This window comes from Seriola aureovittata, chromosome 10 (assembly GCF_021018895.1).
Source record: "Seriola aureovittata isolate HTS-2021-v1 ecotype China chromosome 10, ASM2101889v1, whole genome shotgun sequence".
In the NCBI taxonomy this organism is placed as follows: Eukaryota; Metazoa; Chordata; class Actinopteri; order Carangiformes; family Carangidae; genus Seriola; species Seriola aureovittata.
The window spans coordinates 28282407-28290036 of record NC_079373.1 but is presented as its reverse complement, the minus strand read 5'-3'; positions in this window follow the sequence as shown (position 1 = coordinate 28290036).

Genomic DNA, 7630 nt, shown 5'->3' with positions numbered 1-7630 from the left:
TTGTCTCTGTCTGCAGTCATGTGTCTCCTCCGCGGATTCACAGCCGGGCCGTCCGCTCTCAGCCTGCCGCCGTCCAGGCTCCAGGGTCGGCTGCTCGCTGCCGGAGCTGCCGGGCTGTTGCACTTAGTGGAGGAGGAGGAGGAGGAGGAGGAGGAGGAGGAGGAGGAGGACAGGTGGCACGGCCTTCTCCTCTGTTTACCAGAAAATGTACAGGTGTGTCTCAGAGACTTCGGGGTTTCTACCTCACTAATAACTAAATAAATTAGTGGAGGAATGTGACTAAACATTATTATTATGACAGGATCAGTCTCTGCAGCTGTATCCTGAACAGACAAACAAAAAGCACATTATGGACAGTAACTACAGTAGGTTACTTCTGTACTTTAGTGTTTCCATGTTACTTCATATTTGTATAAACAACATGTGGATTCACTGTCACAGACTTTAACACTAACAAACAAATGCATCAGTAAACAAACACATGAGGGTTCAACACAGTGTCCATCTACTTGTTTTACATTGTCACTTTAGAAATCTGCTGCACATATTAAAGTAAATAACACTTTTCATCACTTTTCTGATTCTGATGTAAAACATACAATGATCTAATAAAACACGATGCAATGGTTCACTATTGATACATTTAGTCATAAAATACATTATCAATAATGTATCAACCTCAAAGTGTTTCTACACTGTTGATATTATATTATATTATACTATATTACATTATTTTACTTTATTTTATTTTATATTACATATTATTATACACACACTGTAAAACAAAAAAAACGGTCAGATGACTGTCAGCAGCAGCTGCCAAACAAAAACCATAAAATTAAAGTAAAATATCCTAATTCAAATAAAGTGTAAAAACAATACATTTACAGAAAAGTTTCATTAATATTTCTACAGAGAAAAACTGTTATTTTACAGATTTCTCCTAATTTATTATGATCAAACTCCTTTAATAAAGTGACGCCACTAAAGTTTCTGCAGAGAGACTTTTTAAAATTAAGTGTCAATTAATAAAATATTAACACAAGCTTAATATTGTAAAGTAAACCTTTTGTTTTGGAAGACAAAGTAAAAAATACTGTGTAAAACTGATTAAAATCATTTCAAACTTCAACAGTATTTGTGTCAACATTGAATCTTTAAGTGTAAAATAATGTTAAAACCTGTAGAAGCAAAATCTAAATACAATATTTACTGATTCACATTCAGATCAATTTTCTTACATTTCTCATAAAATATAATAAACTGAAGAAATGCAAATTAAACTGTTAATTCTCTGTATGTCGTCTTTCAACTAAAGTGGGGTTGGAAAGTTAATTAAAAATAACATACACAGGACGTGGAGTGGCGCAGTGGGCTGAGCAGGCGCCGCAGGTGTAGCGGCCACAGTCCTCGCTGCAGTCGGCCCCGGTTCAAATCCCACATCGGACGGCCTTTACTGCATGTCATCCTGTCTCTCTACTATCCTGTCCAATAAAGGCGCAAAAGCCCCAAAAAATAAATTAACATACGCACCACTATTGACTTTATAACACTTTTATTTAATATATTCAGATGTAAATTTACAATATCAACCAATTATTCACAAATAGTTCTTCAGAGCCCCGGGATGATCTGAAGAACTAAAACTGGCATTTCTCCATTGGTCTATCTGCCTGTTAAGGTTCCTATAATGAGGAGGTGATGATGTCACCTCTGAAAGAGGGGGGCTGTGGAGCTGGGGGGGGGGGGGGGGGGGGGGTCTGTTGTTGTTTAGTTTGTATCTTCTAATTCAGTTTTATTTCATAACTGTCCTCTCTGAAACTTTCCCTGGCTGCTTGTTGTGTTCAGGATACAGTTGAAACAATCCTCCTGTTGGTCACAAAGCAGCTGCTGGTCCGGCTTCACAGAACATCTCACACATGCTGTTAGTTCACAATCCCAGCGGATCACACGCTGGAAATCATCAATGTGTTCTTTAAAACCAAACTAAAGACCTTCATTTCTTAAATGCTGGAGGACGGTGCTTTTAAACCAGAAACACTTCATTCTGTTCCCCATCACCTGGTGATTTACTGTCACTCCTGCTTCTTCAGCATCATCATGATCTCACAGGTGATGTGCTGCTGTGGGTCCTTGGTCGTGTTAAATACAGACACACCAACAAATATCCAGTTAAATCTCAGAGCTGTAACTTTGAATATTTGACATGTTTCTTACTAATAACTTCCCTGCTGTTGACATCAGTAACTGCACACCTTACTTCCTGGGGAGGGTTGTAGTACAGTGACGTCATCTACCCTCCACACATCAATGTTCACATTCACTTCAGATCAAACCAGAGATATTTAACACCAGTGAGGAAATCAATCAGTTTATATCAGGTTAAATATGTGTGTTTGGAAGAGTGCTACCTGCAAGGCTGAAGGAAGGCCTGAGGTTGTTGATACTAAAACCTAACTAACCGGAGCTACAAACAAACAGCATGTTAGTTATTCCTCACAGATCCCTGAGTCTCTGGAACATGGGGAACAATGAGGAACTGGATGATGCCGGCGATGGGAACCATGAGCGGGAGGCTGGAGACAACAGTCCAGACTTCTGCTCCTCACTGTGTTTCCTGGTCCTCTCTGTCTGAGTGAACAAGTGAGTACAAGACAGTTTCACTTCACTCATTCACTTCACTCATTCACCTCTCATCAGTTGGTTTAAGCTTTAAACCAGCTGACAACATTAACACATACTAGCAACACACAGTAAAATTAGCTTCTTCTACATTGAATTAAATGCTGTTATAGCTAGCGCGCTAATCGCGGTTAGCTTTTCACTTTAACACGTTAATGACGCAGTATAAACACACATACTTGATGACATTTGTTTATCCGTCTATAGCATTATTTAATCAGAAATAAACGACACGAACACAAACAACGTCACCAAAACAAAAGAGTAAATGTTTTCTTACCTGATATTTTTGCAAGATATAAATTCACTTAACTTCTCTCAGGTGACCAAACAGATTCTGTCCGACCTTTCCTAATATTCCAGTTCTCCATTAAAACCCTACAACTCAAATCCGCTCAAAATAAGAATTGATCAGATATAAAATGATCCAGGAAACAGAAGACTAGCAGCAGTGAGGAGTGAGACACCCAGCAGCAGCTCTCCCACTCAACACCTACTTTCTAATTTGACGGTGAGAGGCGCGCACAGTTGTCATTGGCCAGTTGCCTTGATGACAGTCAGATAAACCAATCATGTTCAAATGCTCACGATGAGACAGCCAATAGCATTTGTTTCAGAGCAGTAACATAGCAACAATAGGAAAATATGATTTGTTTGGAAAGAAAGAAATGTGTGTATTTAGTTTTATTTACAGGCTGTTTCATTTTGACCAATTAGGTCAAATATTGTTTTTGTAGGGTATGAATAAAAATGAAATAACGTATGGTAAAGTTTTATTAATACCTATGGGTTTACACAGGCACACAGACCATAGACTGTATAAAAATGGACGTCGACGGTCTGGAAAATGAAGCCAATGTAGAAGTGCCTTAAACTTGCATTCTATGGAATGACCATCAGGGGGCGACTCCAGTGGTTGCAAAAAGAAGTCCGATTGTATTGAAGTCTATGGGAAAATGACCCTACTTCTCACTTGATTTGTTACCTCAGTAAACGTTTTCATTATGTGTTTATGATCTGAATCTCTAGTTTGAAGTTTTCTTTGATACAACATGATGTTCATTTTTCAAATGATGGTCCTATTTAAAAGAAAATAGACGTTAAAGCAGAGCGGCTTTAGGGCGTGGCTACCGCGTGATTGACACACAGGGGGACCTGCATGTTTATCCGGATATGATGTCAGAGCGACGTGTCAGACATTTGACTTAGCTCCAACATGTTGTTTACCTCTTGTTCGGTGTTCACTTGTTCTAAAAGACACTCAGAGGAGTCGGCGGTTCAATTTTTTCCGGTAAGTACGTGAGGATCGGCCGAGCAGCCAGAGACATGAAAGAGGATTCGCAGGTGAAGTTCAGCAGTCCCAGTGAATTTTATTTATAGCACTGGAGTCCCGTGCAGATATTTACAGCAAAAAGAAAGAGAATGGCTGAACAAAAATGAAGAAAAAACAAACAAACAAACAAAAAATAACAAAAAGGAGTTTGCTTAGAAGTTTAAAAAAAAAACTAACTCTGAACTGCACTTTTGGCTATGCCCTTAAAGATGGGCCCAAGCAGGATCTGAGGTCTGTAGCTGTGTGGCTCTCTCAGTTGGACAAAATGCCCTGAGCCACCTCAGCCAGGTGAGCTCACCTGCTGAAGACACAAAAATCAATTATCTTCTTCAAACAGTTCACATGGAAAGCAATATTCAAATACAACACATTATCAATGATTAATACATTTAAGTCCATTAAAAATATGTTTTCTTAAAATAAATATGTGTTTTAATTGCCAAAACCCTTGACTGACACAAAACACCCCTCCCACTCTACCACATTTGGTCTCCTCCTCTGGGAACCCCTCTACTTAACCCATTGGACTGCTCCAGCTCAGGTTAGCCAGTTCCTGGTCTGTGGCAGAGGAGGAGACAGGTGCGACACGGAGGACAGGTGAGACACACTTTCAGATCAATGTATTAATGTTTTCCACACAACTGCAGAATGTATGAAGTATGTGTGGTACAAGTACTATACTTGAATACAATGTTAGATAAAATATCCAGCCGAACAGCAAGATGGAGGAGAGAGACCTGCTCTGTGTGTGAACATGTGCTTTACTTATATCACAGTTCAGGTGAGGATGCACCTTGTTAACCAAGCTAGCCAGCTAATGTTAGCATTAGCTGATAACCTGTGTCCACCTGGGTTAGCCCGTGGAGGTGTTCAGTCACAGCCCAATAAAAAGGTGAATTTAATCAACGTTAATCTAACGACATTTGGTTTGTGTTTCTCCACATGTGACCCAGTTTAATTGATCTGCGTTAGTGTAATGCGCAGCGTTAATGTCAGTTAATACATTGTCCATCAAGACGTCGTGATAGTTCAAGTTAAGATAACGTGACGTTTACAAAATGTGTAGACAAATATTTGTCATATAGAAGATTGTTCATTTAATACTCAAACCGGTCCTCAACTGAAGCAGACATTCATGCACCTATCCTGACAGCTGATCGATATTTGTGATTAACTGTGATCCACCGCATCTTAACTCAAGTGTTTGTGTTTTATTGTCATTTGAAGGTTTCCACACTGTGAAAACTGAGTGATCTGTGCCAACAGAAGGAGGAGCTCATGTACAGAGCAGCCCATTAGTTTCCATTCATCTGGTTGAAGGGAGACTGCATGGACATCCTTAGTTCTCTAATGTGCTGTGATGATGATGATGATGATGAAGGTAGAAAACCTCCCAGTTCATCTTCCTCTGATGAAATGACAGACCAACTGCTGATGAGTTTCTTTATTATTCTGTCTTCAGTATTCACAGGTTCAGTTTCTTACCTGCAGCTTCACTTCTGCTGTTGTTGACAGGTGATGGTAGCAACACTTTTAAGATCAGAATCTATAAATATTAAACTGTGATTAATGATGGATCATCTCTGGCACTGTCACCACCTCCACAGGTGAAAGTATTTACCAATTAACATCAGCATGTTTTTTGATCCTTCACTGTCAGTGTTGTCAGACAACATTTAAATATTTCTAGTATTTATGTTGTTGATTGAAGCTAACATAGAAATAGTCACACAATGTTGTACGTGTTACTGTTGTGAAAATTCATACCAGATGTGTTTTATAAAAACCATCAACAAAGTTAAAGCAAGAGCTTCATAAATAACTTTATTGGACATTATAAACTACATTAATTTAAACAATTTACAACACTGGAAACATGGATTTTATAAACATATAAAAGAATAATAAATGGATTAATTAAATACTGTAGTGTACAATTTACAATCAACTAACTATTTAAAATCAAAAAATAGTTGTGGATGAAGTTAAAGCTGAATTTCACTGTCATATGTAAGTTTGTTTAATAAAAAGAAGTAGTTGAATCAACAGCAACAGAATCTTTAGTAACAAGTATAATCATTATTGATCATGAGTCCTAATGTGTGAGACAGTTAATATTTATTTGCTCCAGTAACAATCTCCCTCTAAATAAGTGATGCTGTTGGAACAGCACACTGATATTAACTATAATGGCTGAGGACTATGAAATATGAATCTAATGTTTGAAACTATTGACAGTTTGTTACAGCTGCAGTGGAGTCCAAAGGTCATGTGACTGTATGTCTGACGTGGGGCAGAGAGTGTAATACGACAGTGAGGGTGAAGGGAACCAGGAAGAGCAGAGCTGATCAGACTGAACAATGTTATGGCCACAAGTGTTACATTAAAAAATACTATATTATCATATAAGACACTGTGTGTATGTTTGGGAAGAGAAGATCTTCATGTGTGGACACTGCAGGTGGAGGTGGTGCAGGGCCTCCATCATCGCTGCAAGAGGTTGTAGGTGTCTCCAAAGATCCAGACCTCGGCTGGATGGAAAAAACATTATAATAGAGAGAAATCAGTTCAATATCATATTGTAGAGTTTAGAGAAAAAGACTAAAGAAACAGCACTCTGATTAGATGATCACAGATATCTAAAATACATTATTCCCTCAGCTTAGTTGTAATAAACAGTCTGCTGAACCGTTTTACATGAAATAACAATAGAATAGAAACTAATACTGAGTTTGGAGTCATTGTGCAGGTGAACATGTCATGATGGTTCTCAGCTCTCAGTCATGTTCTTTATTCTGACAGAGACACAATCATTCCAACAGATGTTTTGACTCCTGTCATCAATAATGAAATGAACTAGAGCTGAAAACTATCCGACTAACACTGAACCAAACTTAATATGAACAAACACGACACACACGTCCGCTGCTCTGCTCTTTAACAGCTCGTCCAGACACGACAGTTCACTGTAATAACGGGATCGTTTAGTGACCGTGACTTACCGACATTGACCCGCTGTCTCTGTTAACACTAAGGTCGGTGACGTCACCTTCGCTTTGCAGAACTCATTGTAAAACACGTTATAACATGTTTTCCCTCCGTCTATGGTTTTAATACAAGCGGTTACACCTCACAGTTAGCTTACACACAGGAACTTCAGCTAATGTTACAAGCTTTCTCCTCATATATGTGATATTTACCAAATGTGGACATGTATGCAATTAGCTACTAAGATTATTTTAACAGTAAGATATAAAGTTTATCTCGAATTATGAATGCTAACTGTGTTAGCAGCGACTTCGTAGCGCGTATCCAGGAGCCTGCTGAGGTCAGGTAGCCGATGTAGGCGGCTTGCAGAGCAAAGACTCTCTACAGTTGTTCTTGTTATTACAGCCTGTTGCTGCACAAAGCTCGGGCATTTTAACACTAACTGATGGATTACTTGTCCCTGTCGGAGCAGAGAGGAGGAGCCTCCGACTCCACAGCTTCTCCTATTGGTGCAGCAATGACCCTGTCAATCCTCACCACAGCTGCTGCCATTTAAGCATCAGAGGAAGAGAGTTTAAGAGCCCAGCCCACACATCATTAGTGGCGGCTGACATGATCGGCAGCTCG